This window comes from Pongo abelii, chromosome 20, assembly GCF_028885655.2.
Source record: "Pongo abelii isolate AG06213 chromosome 20, NHGRI_mPonAbe1-v2.0_pri, whole genome shotgun sequence".
Taxonomy (NCBI): Eukaryota; Metazoa; Chordata; class Mammalia; order Primates; family Hominidae; genus Pongo; species Pongo abelii.
The window spans coordinates 39599070-39613382 of NC_072005.2; the positions used below are offsets into that span (position 1 = coordinate 39599070).

General features: G+C 49.3%; 1 protein-coding gene across 17 annotated transcripts in view; it reads left to right on the forward strand.

The window, feature by feature from the left end:
- The first annotated feature begins 7448 nt into the window (after positions 1-7448).
- Positions 7449-14313, forward strand: part of GARRE1 (granule associated Rac and RHOG effector 1) — a 101126-nt gene continuing 94261 nt past the window's right edge. For 4 of the 17 annotated variants that reach the window (XM_054538468.2, XM_063719198.1, XM_063719204.1 and 1 more), the window contains exon 1: positions 7653-7705. The gene's annotated coding sequence lies outside the window, so the exon portion shown is untranslated. 17 annotated transcript variants of the gene reach the window in all.

Here is a 14313-nt window from a genome sequence, read left to right on the forward strand (position 1 = left end):
AGCAGTTCGAGGCTGCTGTGAGCTATGATTGTGCCACTGCACTCCTACTGGACAACAGAGTGAGACCCTGTTGTAAAAAAAAAAAAAAAAAGTGACTGTCTGCAAACAACCCCATTGCCCCCTCCATCACCAAGAGCACTTGGCTGTGAAAATGCCTTTCCTGAAGGCTCTTCTTTAAGCTATTCCCACTGAAACTAACATGTAAAGCCCAGCCTAGAAGCCCTGACTTTTATTTCCATAAAGAATGCACAAGCCAACAGTAATAACTTTGGCTACCTAAGAAAATCAGTTCTGGAATCCCCAAGGGGCCCTGTAAGTGGGATGTTCTGATTCTGCAGCTTTTCTGACAATAGGAATGTGAAGCCCTTAGAAAAGCCAGCCGGAGCAAATCTGCTTTTTTTCTCAGCAGGGAGAGCCAGCTCCTGCTGAGATCAGGGTACATTTTCTTTCTTTTTCCTTTTCTTTTTTTTTTTTTTTGAGACGGAGTCTCACTCTTTCCCCCAGGCTGGAGTGCAATGGCATGATCTTGACTCACTGCAACCTCCACCTCCCCAGTTCAAGCGATTCTCCTGCTTCAGCCTCCCAAGTAGCTGGGATCACAGGCGCCTGCCACCACTCCCGGCTAATTTTTGTATTTTTAGTAGAGACGGGGTTTCACCATGTTGGCCAGGCTGGTCTCCAACTCCTGACCTCAGGCAATCCACCTGCCTCAGCTTCCCAAAGTGCTGAGATTACAGGCGTGAGCCACCAGGCCGGGCCTTCTTTTTTTTTTTTTTTTTTTTTTTGAGATGGCGTCTCCCTCTGTTGCTCTGTTGTCCAGGTTGGAGTGCAATGGCGCAATCTCGGCTCACTAAAACCTCCGCCTCCCAGGTTCAACCTCGTCTCCTGCCTTAGCCTCCCAAGTAGCTGCGATTACAGGCATGTACTACCATGCCTGGCAAATTTTTGAATTTTTAGTAGAGATGGGGTTTCACCATGTTGGTCAGGCTTGTCTCGAACTCCTGACCTCAGGTGATCCACCTGCCTCAGCCTCCCAAAGTGCTGGGATTACAGGTGTGAGCCACTGTGCCCAGCCCAGGGTGCATTTCTTTGGCATGTCTCACAAATGTGGGTGGGTCTCGTTCATTCCAGCTCTTGGGTCACGGAGGAGCTCCTGAAGCCTCCTTCCACTCATTTGTCACAGGCACCAACCTCAGAGACGCTTATGCTTTTCACGGGACCTGGCTCTAACTGCCTCTATCCAGATGCACAGGGGGCCAGATGCATTCCGGAGTGACCCCTGTTTCCTGGTCTTGACCTTCTTGGCCTCCTAAACAGCAAATTCCAGGTATAGGTCTGGTGGTCTCTAAGGCACCATCTCATGCCTGTGTGGATGCTGAGGGTCCAGTTCATAGACCTTTCTGCAGAGCTGGAAGGCCGTAGCTACCATTCCTGAAGACGAGGGCCTGGCCTCCATCTTTAGACCTGTGGGCTCCATCCCTTTTTCTCTTTTCTCTTCCCTTCTCTTCTCTTTTTTCTCTTCTTTTCCTTCTTTTCTTTTCTTTCTCTTTTTTTTTCTTCTTTCTTTTTTTTTTTTTTTTTGAGACACGGTCTGACTCTATTGCCCAGGCTGGAGTGCCAGGCTGGAGTGCCTGGAGTGGCGCAATCTCAGCTCACTGCAACCTCTCACTCCTGGGCCCAAGCGATCCTCCCACCTCAGCCTCCCAAGTAGCTGGGACTACAGGTACATGCCACCATGCCAGGCTAATTTTTGTTATTTTTTATTTTTTATTTTTTTGACACGGAGTCTTGCTCTGTTGCCCAGGCCGGAGTGCAATGGTGCGATCTTGGCTCACTGCAACCTCTGCCTCCCGGGTTCAAGCGATTCTCCTGCCTCAGCCTCCCAAGTAGCTGGGACTACAGGCATGAGCCACCATGCCCAGCTAATTTTTTTGTATTTTTAATAGAGACAGGGTTTCACCATGTTGGCCAGGTTGGTCTCAAACTCCTGACCTTGTGATCTGCCTACCTCAGCCTCCCAGAGTGCTGGGATTACAGGCGTGAGCCACCACACCCGGCCTAATTTTTGTGTTTTTTTTTTTTTTTTTTTTTTTGAGACGGAGTTTTGCTCTTATTGTCCAGGCTGGAGTGCAATGGCACGATCTCAGTTCACCACAACCTCCGCTTCCCAGGTTCAAGCAATGCTCCTGCCTCAGCCTCCCAAGTAGCTGAGATTACAGGCGCACACCACCACGCCCGGCTAATTTTTGTATTTTTAGTAGAGACGGGGTTTCACCATGTTGGTTAGGCTGGTCTCGAACTCCTGACCTCGTGATCCACCCGCCTCGGCCTCCCAAAGTGCTGGGATTACAGGCATGAGCCACCATGCCCGGCCATTTTTGTGTTTTTTGTAGAGATAGGGTTTTACCATGTAGCCCAGGCTGGTCTTGAACTAGTGAGCTAGAACAATCCTCCCACCTCGGCCTCACAAAGTGCTGGGGTTATAGGCGTGAGCCACTGCATCTGGCCTCCATCTTTTTTTCTCAACACTTCGGTGCAAGGAACTTGGAATAAAGAGGTGGCATGACATGACAAGTGCCTCAAACCTGTGTAGTGGGTACTTTTTTTCCCTCCTTCTCCATATGTATGTGTATTTGATGAATTAAAATAAATAATTTGAACCTGCAGGGCATGGGTATAATATCTGCAGATGGACTCACAAAACAGAAGGTGATATGTCCACAATACAAAATGCTCTCAGGTAAGCTTGAGAGGTTCAAGGCCGTCTGGTCCCCAAAGCACCACAAAGGCCACCAAAAGGACCCCAAGGTTGACAATGTTCACACTGATCTCAGAACTGCATATATAGCTGAGTGGTTCTCCATGACTCCTGGCCCACGGAAGGGGCCAAAATGGTGTGAGCATAAGCGGTTTCTGGCACATTACTCTGGGGCCATGAGGTCTGGGGTAAAGTGAGCCGCAGCTTTTACATGTTAGTTTTAGTGGGAATGTCTGAAAGAAGAGCCTTCAGGAAAGGGGTTTTCATAGTCAAGTGCTCCTGGTGGTAGAGGGGGCAATGGGGTTGTTTGCAGAGAGTCACTTTTTTTTTTTTTTTTTTTGAGATAGGATCTCACTCTGTTCCCCAGCAGGAGTGCAGTGGCACAATCATAGCTCACAGCAGCCTTGAACTGCCGGGCTCAAGTCATCCTCCTGCCTCAGCCTCCCCAGTAACTGGGACTACAAGTGGGCGCCACCATGGCCAGCTAATTTTTGAAATTTTTTGTAGAGATGGAGTCTCACTTTGTTGCCCAGGTTGGTCTTCAACTCCTAGCCTCAAGTGATCCTCTCACCTTAGCCTCCCAAAGTGCTGGAATTACAAGTGTGAGTCACCGCACCCCGCTGGGAGTAAATTTTAGCCTTCCTGGTCTCCCTTGGGCAGGATGTGAAAGCTGTGAGACAGGCTGTAAGCCCCAGGAAGGGTAGCTGCATTCCAGAGTCTGCAGGATTTGGGAACAGGCCTGGACATGGTTGGCCAGACACACGCGGGCAGGTGTGTCAGAGTCTGCCCCATGGGGAAAGGGCCAATTTAACATCTCGTTTGTGACTGGTTGCGGTGGCTCACGCCTGTAATCTCACCACTTTGAGAGACTGGGCCGGCAGACCGCTTGAGCTCAGGAGTTCGAGACCAGCCTTGGCAACATGGCGAAATCCTGTCTCTACAAAAAATACAAAAACTAGCCTGGCATGGTGGTGCATGCCCATAGTCCCAGCTACTTTGGAGGCTGAGATGAGAGGATGGCTTGAGCTCAGGAGGTGGAGGCTGCAGTGAGCCAAGATCACGCTACTGTACTCCAGCCTGGGTGACAGAGCCAGACCCTGTATCAAACAAACCAACCAACCCATCTGGTGTTTACCAAGTGCATCCAGGTACAGTCACTGACGGATTCTATGGCAAGGTCCAGTGGCCCCTGGGGCCTGTAGCAAGAGCTAGGAGGACCTCTGAATAACAGATGGGCTTATCTGAGACTATAGGAGCTACAGCTGGCACACTCAAAAGCCTGCCGCTGGCCAGCACTTTGGGAGGCTGAGGTGGGAGGATTGCTCTTGAGCCCAGGAGTTCAAAACTAGCCTGGGCAACATGGTAAGAGCCCATCTCCACCAAACAAACAAACGACAAAACTTGCCACCATCATTCCTAGCTCTTTTTCCAGCCTGCAAAAGCAAGAGGACACTAGCACCCAGGCCCACTTCCTCCAAGCCAGCTGTCCTCTTCCCTCTTACATCTCTCCTCCTGTGGCTTGGGTCCTACAGCCCAGCCCATCATCTCAGGAACACTTTTGCCCTACTCTCTGTTACTAACCTTCTAAAGAATCCTTGCTCCACCTTCTTCCCTTTTACCTAAAAGCTATTGGACAAGTCCCTTAGTAGAAAGAAGATGTCTACAAGCCAGCACAATGGCTCACACCTGTAATCCCTGCACTTTGGGAAGCCGAGAGGTGCAGATCACCTAAGGTCAGGAGTTCGAGACCAGCCTTGCCAACATGATGAAACCCCGTCTCTACTAAAAATACAAAAATTAGCCGGGCGTGGTGGCGGGTGCCTGTAATCTCAGATACCCAGGGGCTGAGGCAGGAGAATCGCTTGAACCTGGGAGGTGGAGGTTGCAATGGGCCAAGATTGCGCCACTGTACTCCAGCCTGGGTGACAGAGTGAGACTCCATCTCAAAAATTAATACATAAATAAAATAAAGAAAGGAGATGTCTATAGTTGTCAACCTGCAGTGAATCCTCAGTACTACTGGGAAATTCTACGTTTCTTCTATCCACTCACCTTTGTGCTTCCAGACCTTTCCCACTCCCCTCACTCTTTGCTGCAGTCTAACTCTTTCCTGGCCAACATGGTGAAACCCCGTCTCTACTAAAAATACAACAAAAAGTTAGCCGGGCGTGGTGGCGGGCGCCCGTAGTCCCAGCTGCTTGGGAGGCTGAGGCAGGAGAATGGTGTGAACCCGGGAGGCGGGGCTTGCAGTGAGCCGAGATTGCGCCACTGGACTCCAGCCTGGGTGACAGAGTGAGACTCCATCCAAAAAAAAAAATCAACCACCAAGAAAGGTATCCCCTCAATCTACACTGACATCTCCAGCACATACCTCTCTTCTAAGCTCCAGATCCTCATCCCCAAGTGCCTTATTGGTGCCTCCTCTTTGATGCCATGTTCACACTGGAACTTGGGCCATTCTTCCCATCCTCCACCCTCCCAAATATGGTCCTCTTCCGGGGCTTCCCAAAGCAGTGAGTGCCAGCACTACAATGGCTCATCCCAGAGACCTAGGAGACATTCATGATTCCCACCTCTCCCTCACCCTCCATATCCATTTCACCACTGATTTTACATCAATTTTATTCCAAAATCTTTCTCAAATTTGACTTTCTTTTTTTTTTTTTTCCATCCCCATTGCCAGTACCATAGTCCATGAATGGTTTTCAAAGGGAGGTTCACGTACCCCATTGTATGGGAAGGCAATCCATTGGGATACTGGGAGAAAATATTAGAACTTCTATATTTCTTTCTTTTTTTTTTTTTTTGAGATGGAGTCTCGCTCTGTCACCCAGACTGGAGTGCAGTGACGCAATCTCGGCTCACTGCAAGCTCTGCCTCCCGGGTTCACGCAGTTCTCCTGCCTCAGCCTCCAGAGTAGCTGGGACTACAGGCGTCTGCCACCACGCCCGGCTAATTTTTTGTTGTATTTTTAGTAGAGATGGGGTTTCACCATGTTAGCCAGGATGGTCTCGATCTCCTGACCTCATGATCTGCCCACCTCGGCCTCCCAAAGTGCTGGGATTACAGGCGTGAGCCACCGCGCCCGGCCTCTTTTTTTTTTTTTTTTGAGATAGACTCTGGCGTCATCGCCAAGGCTGGAATACAGTGGCGCAATCTCAGCTCACTGCAACCTCTGCCTCCCAGGTTCAAGTTGTTCTCCTGCTTTGGCCTTCCAAGTAGCTGGGATTATGGGCCTCCACCACCACACCTGGCTAACTTTTTGTATTTTTAGTACAGATGGGATTTCACCATGTTGGCCAGGCTGGTCTGGAGCTCCTGACCTCAGGTGATCCTCCTGCCTCAGCCTCCCATAGTGCTGGGATTACAGGCATGAGCGACCATGCCTGGCCCCTGTCTCTATGTTTTTGACTACCCTAGGTACCTTCTGTAAGTGGAATCATAGGATATTTGTGTTTGTGACTGGTTTCTTTTGGCATAATGTCTTCAAAGCTCATCTATTTGCATCGTAGCTGGGATTATAGGCATGCGCCACCACGCCTGGCTGATTTTGTATTTTTAGTAGAGACGGGGTTTCATCATGTTGGTCAGGCTGGTCTCGAACTCCTGACCTCAGGTGATCCACCCGCCTTGGCCTCCCAAAGTGCTGGGATTACAGGCGTAAGCCATGGCACCTGGCCTCCTTCAACGCTGAGTAATATTCTATTGTTATGTTTATACCACATTTTGTGAACCCATTCACCCGTGGATGGACATTGGGTTGCTTCCACCTTCTGACTAATATGAACATGGGTGTACACATTTATATCCACTCTTGCCTCCCCTCCCTAGTCCTTCCTTCTCCACACTGCAGCTAGAGTAACCCCTTTACACTCTCAAGTATGGACAAATCACCTCTTGCTTAAAATTCATTAGTTTTGCAACACTGTCAAGTAAGACCTAACTTCTCACCACTCTGATTTATTATTAGAACACAAAACTGGGCCAGGCTCCGCGGCTCAAGCACTTTGGGAGGCCAAGGCGGGCGGAACACCTGAGGTCAGGAGTTTGAGACCAGCCTGGCCAACATGGCGAAATCCCGTCTCTACTAATAACACAAAAATTAGCCGGGCTTGGTGGCGCACGCTTGTAATCGCAGCTATTCGGGAAGCTGAGGCAGGAGAATCACTTGAACCCGGGAGGTGGAGGTTGCAGCGAGCCAAGATCACGTCACTGCACTCCAGCCTGGGCGACAGAGCAAGACTCCGTCTCAAACAAACAAAACCCACAGAACTGGAAGACACTTGCTGCTTCTTCTGCGTAATGTGTTCTCCTCCCTTCTCCAGCTTTTTTTTTTTTCTCCCTTCTACCCCTTAGGACCTCAGCTCCTGCTCTTTCCCTGGGGGAATTCCGGATCACTCTCCTCTACTAGGTCAGGGTACTCCCTCCCTCCCTCTTACTCTTTCCCCTCCTACCACTTGTCACCATTGGTACTATATTATCACCCGGATTTGTGACAATGGTATTGTGTATTTACCACTAAGGAATAAATTTATGAGGGAGAGAGCACTACCCGTTCCTGCAGTGCCCGTCGGGGCCTGGCATCTAGGAAACACTCCATACGCCAGTAATCAATTTCAGTCAATTTCAGTAATAAATCCAGGAGGACGCAGCCGATCCCTCCCACCCGGGGGCCAAGCCATGGTGGGGGATCTGGGTGGACCTCCGGCTCTGGCCGCCAGTCCTCAACCTCCGCCCCGGCCGTCCCGCTTGGGGGTCCAGGGACCCAGGAGAGGAGGCTCCGGGGCGCCCCCTCCCCGCTAATGCGAGGGGAGAGTCCGCTCTAGGCGCGGGATCTGTAGCCGCCCCGCGTCCGCCCGAGGCGGGGGCGGGGCCGGACCTGAGACGTCACTTCCGGTGTACACAGCCGGTCCAAGGCGGTGCGCTGGGGGCCGGGGCGCGTCGCAGGTGAGGAGCGGGCGCGGCGGGCGCAGGCGGGGGCTGGCGGGCGGGGTCGGGCGGTGGGCGGTGGGCGGTGGGCAGCGGGGCCGCGGGCCGCAGCCAGGGCAGACGGCGAGACGGGCCCGCGGGGCGCCGCTCCGCTCGGGGCCGCAGGGCGCGGGGCCGTGGGCTCCCGCCCCTTGCCCGCCCGCTGTGGAGGACGCCGGGCTTTGCGGGCCCTGGCCGGGCCGACGGAAGCCCGGAGGGGCCTCCTGGCGCGAACCCGGGACCTGGGGGCGCGGCGGAGACTCGGCGGCCGCGGCACCGCAGGGGCGGGTCGGCGCCCGTCAGGCGGGGAAAGGGGACGCTCCTTCGGGTCGCCGGGGCCCGGGAGGTCGCTCTGGCGCCAGGACCCGCTCCCGGAAGCCCAAAGAGGGAGGGCGGCCTGCTGGCGGCCGGGGTCCGCTGGGGCTGGCCGGGGAGGCGGCCCTCACGCCACCCCGGGGCTACCGGGCGGGCTGCGCGCACCTTCCCGGCGGCGCCAGGCTGCCGAGGAACGCGTTTTTCCGGCCCTGCGGAGCCAGCTGGCGCATTGGGCCCGAGGGAGGGTCCGCGGGGACCAGGAGGGCCGGGGCTGAGCTTGGAGGACCCGAGCCCGAGGGGCGAGCGCGGAGTCAGGGGTGTGTCTTCCTGCGCCGCGCTGTGCGAGGAAAGAAGCATGCTTGGTTGGCATGATAAGAATTTTGTTTAGACTTCTTAGAAATTTTCCAGAGACTCAGCTTCGGGGGCTTCCGGTTTGAAAATAGCTTGTTCTGGTCCCTCATCCCCATTATAAAAGCAGTTAATTCTCCTCTCTTGGCAAAACACTCAAGACGACACAAAAAGTCTAAGGTAGAAAATGACAGTCATCTGCCGGTCTACCATTCACTGACAACCACTGCTAACATTTTGGTGATAATCAATAAATACAGATAGGTATTGTTATTTTTATGGACTTTACAGTATGTGATTTAACCACTGATGAGCATTGAGATAGTTTGCAATTTGTCACAAGATAAACAATTCTGCCGGAAGGATTTGTTTGATATGGTCTTTTTTTTTTTTTTTTTTTTTTCTTTAATAAGAGTCTGTTACCCAGGCTGGTTTCAAAACTTCTGGCCTCAAGCGACCCTCGCGCCTTCGCCTCCCAAAGTGTTGGGATTACAAGTGTGAGATACTACACCTGGTCTGATTATTATCTTAGAATAAATTTACAAATGGGGTCAAAGGTAACTTTGTTTTTTTGAGACGGTCTCGCTCTGTCACCCGGGCTGGAGTGCAGTGGTGGGATCTAGATTTACTGCAACCTTATCCTCCCGGGTTCGAGCGATTCTCCTGTTGTAGTCTCCCGAGTAGCTGAGATTACAGGCGCCGACCACCACGCCCGGCTAATTTTTGTATTTTTAGTAGAGACAGGGTTTCGCCCAGTTGACCAGGTTGGTCTCGATCTCCTGACCTCAGGTGATCTGCCCGGCTCGGCCTTCCAAAGTTCTGGGATTATAGGCGTGAGCCACCTTGTCCGGCGGTAACGTTCAATTTTTAAGAATACATAGTATTTTTTTTGACATATTTGGACAATCTTTCTGTCTGTTTGTCATAAAAAAAAATTCCAGCCTGGTGCGATGGCTCATGCCTGTAATCCCAGCACTTTGGGAGGCCGAGGTGGTCGGATCACTTGAGGTCAGGAGTTCTAGACCAGCCTGGCCAACGTGGTAAAACCTGGATTCAACTAAAAAAATACAAAAAAACACATTAGCCAAGCATGGTGGCGCTCCTGTAGTCCCAGCTACTTGGGAGGCTGAGGCAAGAGAATCGCTTGAGCCCCGGAGGCGAAGGCTGCAGTGAGCCGAGGTCATGCCACTGCGCTCCAGCCTGGGCAACAGAGTGAGACTCCATCTCAAAAAAAAAAAAGAAATTCATGTTTGCTTCTCATCATTTCATGGTTTTATTTTTTTGCCTTTAGTCTACCTAAAATTCATTCTTGGTTTAAAATACGAAAAATTTTGTAAATGGCTAGTCAGTTCCAGATTTATTGAATAATATGTAAGCTTTATCATTTTATCATATTTTAGACCAAAAGTTCTAAGTATATGTTTGTAAGGGCTACTTACAAAGTTCATATTTAGATTTTGTGTGTGCTTAGATGTTTTCAAGTTTCTTTAAAAATCACAGTATTTTCTTTTCACAATATCTTCACAATATTTTGTTTTAAAAAGAAATCATTTTCCAATACAAGTCCAGGGAATATTTCATGTTTGAGATTTTTTTCTTTTTAAAGCAAAAAGTTTAGTTTATTGCCGTTTCATTTGCTTTCTTGCTGACAGGATAACAAACTCCATATGAAGAGTTTAGGTTTGTTGTGGCAACTTTTCAGTCTGGCATTTGAGATTCTAATCTTCCTCTATTTTTGCACACAAATACGTAGGTTAGCATTGGAGACCAAGATAGAAAAGTTCTCAGATTCCCTTGGCAAGCCTAGATTTTTCAATCTAAAATTATCTCCGGATTTTTGGAAGACCATGTTTTAAGCATCTTTTTTTTTTTTTTTTTTTAAGCAAATTGCACATGATTCTGTGAAAATTTTAGTAAATGTTTATTCTGTTGAAAACCTATAGCCTAATACATCAGGATCCATGTGTCAAGTGGGTCTTCCAAGTCTATAGGAAATAATTGTTTCTGAAAGCTAGCAGGCTGGGATATCACATGGGTTGGGTGTCCACTCTCTTTTTTTTTTTGAGTCGGAGTCTCCCTCTGTCCCTGAGGCCGGAGTGCAGTGGCGCAATCTTGGCTTACTGCAACCTCTACCTTCCAGGTTCAAGCAATTCTTCTGCCTCAGCCTCCCTAGGAGCTGGGATCACAGGTGTGAGCCACCACGCCTGGCTAATCACTCTCCCTTTTTTCCTCCTGTAACTTTGTCCTTAGTGAAAAATGATGATCTTCCTAGGTAGGCAAAAAAATACTGATTTAGATAAGGAATTGATTTGTTTTGGAGTTATTGAAAAGCAGGTTGCCGTTTTCTCTGAAGTGTAAGTTCACAGAGAGCCTGAATGTTGTGTTTGGATTAACGAAAAACAGCAACAGGTTGTGCTTGTGCTTCAAATGTCTCTAACTACTGCAACTGCCCTCTTGAGGGTCCCCTAATTGATGCATGCAGTGGCCATTGCTTAATTATTTTCCTTGACTTTGATCTCAGGTATTTGGCATGGTGAGCTATTCTTTCTTGCTCTGGTGAATCTCCCATAGATTGGCCTTCTTTTTTCTTTTTCTTTTTTTTTTTTTGAGACAGAGTCTTGCTCTGTTGCCCAGGTTGGAGTGCAGTGGCTCCATCTCAGCTCACTGCAACCTCTGGCTCCAGGGTTCAAACGAGTCTCCTGCCTCAGCCTCCCGAGTAGCTGGGATTACAGGTCTGCGCCACCACCCCCAGCTAATTTTTGTATTTTTAATAGAGATGGGGTTTCACCATGTTGGCCAGGCTGGTCTTGAACTCCTGACCTCAAATGATCCACCCATCTCGGCCTCCCAAAGTGCTGGGATTACAGGCGTGAGCCACCACGCCCGGCCTTGATTGGCCTTCTTGACTTGGAACTAGTGTGGTCATTTCCTGAAATCTGTGACTGCACTTTCTCATTTGTCTTTACTGCTTCTCTTCATACATCTACCTTGGAGCATTTTCTGAAGCCTAGCTTTGTACCTCTTACCCACCCTCCAAAACATGTTCCTTCCCACTTATCCAGTATATGAGTCCTGGGTAGAGAACCACCTCATTTCCTTACCTCTGCCACCACTTAGTGACCCCCGACTCAGAGTTTTCTGCAAGTCAGTTCTTTTTCTCCTGCTCGGTAACCCCTGGACATGTTCTGAGGCCATACTTTTTCTCCAGGTGAAGAAAATATCACTTCTGGCCGGGCGCAGTGGCTCACGCCTGTAATCCCAGCACTTTGGGAGGCCGAGGTGGACGGATCACGAGGTCAGGAGACTGAGACCATCTTGGCTAACACGGTGAAACCCCATTTCTACTAAAAAAAAATTAAAAAAAAAAATTAGCCGGACATGGCGATGGGCGCATGTAGTCCCAGCTACTCAGGAGGCTGAGGTAGGAGAATGGTGTGAACCTGGGAGGCGGAGCTTGCAGTGAGCCAAGATCGCGCCACTGCACTCCAGCCTGGGTGACAGAGTGAGACTCTGTCTCAAAAAACAAAACAAAAGAAGAAAAAATATCACTTCTTTGCGAGGACAAGGTGAGAGGATTACTTGCTGTCAAGAATTGGAGACCAGCCTGGGCAACATAGTGAGACCTCTGTCTCTTAAAAAAATGAATTTTAGGTCAGGCACAGGGGCTCATGCCTGTGATTCCAGAACTTTGGGAGGCCAAGGTGGGAGGATTGCTTGAGATCAGCCTAGGCAGCATAGTGAGACTCCAAAATTATCTAGGTCTGGTGGTCCGTGCCTGTAATTCCAGCTACTTGGGAGGCTGAGGCCGGAGGATTGCTTGAGCCTGGGAGGTTAAGGATTCAGTGAACTGTGATTGTGCCACTGCACTCCAGCCCAAGCAACAGAGCGAGACCCTGTCTCAAAATAAATAAGTAAGTAAATAAATAAATAAATATCACTTATCAAGGTGTCCTGTCCTTCCTGACTCTTAAGGTTCTTACCAGCTGGTGAATCACATCTTCCTTCTTGATATGGATTGTATTTGCCATTTGCTTTCTACCCCTACACCTTGATTTAGACTTTGTACCTTTTCTTAAGGGATTTCAGGCTTAATGTGGTCCTACTCTGGATGTGAAAGAGGAGACCCAGTGAATTTAGTCAAGAATTGAGTTAGCTCACATTTATGGAGTACCTACAGTTCGGCCCAGTTACTTTACTGGAAGATCAGAATACAGAGCTGGACAGCACATCCTGGGAAGAATGCCAAATAAGCAATTGTCATAAAGTATTATAAGTGCCTAGAAGGGGAGTCACCAAGTAACCTCTCCCAGGTTTCAGAGATCTTGCGTGTCTTGTTCACTGCTTTGATCTCCAGGGCCTAGAACACAGTGCGTGGAAATGATGAAGTATTTGTTGAAGGAATGAATGATCATCTGAGAATGAAATCAGAATAAATGTTATACGCATTAGCTATCTATAGAAAAGATATAAGTCAAAAGATATTTTGTAAATGTAGTTTGAAGAATCTCAGGGAAAACTTTAAATTCAACCAAACTGACCCAGCTGTAACCCCAGGAAGGCATGCATGGAATGTGTTTGTAGCCAGAAAGCTTAAACTTAATTTTGTATCCTCAGAAGAAATACTTGTGTTTCTGGGAGAGGATTGGGACAGTGTCTGGAAATTGGGGTGGCGGGTCCAAGAGAGGACTTAGGTGGTGTGTGTGTAGCACTGTCTGGGGGCCTGACCAGAAGAGCAGTGTGCGACGTTCCCTCCACAAAGCCATCTGCACTAACGCACAGATGGGCGTGTCCCTGTTGTTGCCTCTGGCTGCAAGGGTCTCTCCCTTGCTTAGCGTCTGTCCTCCCAGTACCATCTGAGTAGAAGATAGCTGCCAGTGGAGATTTCTTGGTAAGGAGAGAATGTGAGTGGTTGAGAGCTCTGCATCTAAGCTGCTTGGATCAGATCCTGGTCTTGGGATGCTGGCTGATCTTTCAGTTTTCTGATTTGTAGAATGGGCATAATAGTGGCACCTTTCTCTTAGTGTTGCAGTGAGGGCTCTGAGCGTGCTACCCGGCACCTGTGATAAGTATTCAATGAGAGTATTAGCTCTCATTGGTATTCATAAAGTAGTAACTAGCCTCTGGTTCATACATCAGTTTTCTTTGAGCTTAGATAGCCTAAATAATCAGTCCCCATGGAACTGCTTGCTTCTGGGTGCATTGAATAAGCTGATAAACAGACATTGGGAAGTAATGACAGATAAGCTCTTCCTAAACTGCTCATCCAGGGAATCCAGCCTGCAATTCTCAGGGGAGACTTCTGGAGAAGGCTGTTCTTGAGCTGAGTACTGTAGGAAAAAGTAAGTCCAGTGCCACAGCAAGAGGGGAGGACTCTTGGGCAGGGGCATGACACGTCCAAAGGTGTGGAGGTGAGAGCAAGCATGAGGTATTTGAGCTGCAGGAGATTGAGGGTAGAGTCTGGACAGGTATGAATAAGGAGTAGAGGGAAATGACATTGGAAAGTGGGAGCAGTCCTTGAAATAACTAATAACAATGTCTAACGGGGCACTAACAGCACTTCAGGTCCTGTGCTGAGTCCTTCAACTCACTACGCTAACCAGATTTGATGCTGAGAGCTTTGTCTATATTGCATTGTTTAATCCTCACGACAACCCTTTGATGTAGGTACTTACCTCTGGTACGTGTGGCATCATGTCACATGTCACCAGGTAGGTCTACCTGCCTTTTTTTTTTTTTTTGAGATGGAATCTTGCTTTGTCACCCTGGCTGGAATGCAGTGGCAGGATCTCGGCTCACTGCAACCTCTGCCTCCCTGGGTTCAAGTGATTGTTCTGCCTCAGCCTCCTGAGTAGCTAGGACTACAGGTGAGTGCCACCATGCCCGGCTAATTTTTGTATTTTTAATAGAGACGGGGTTTCACCATA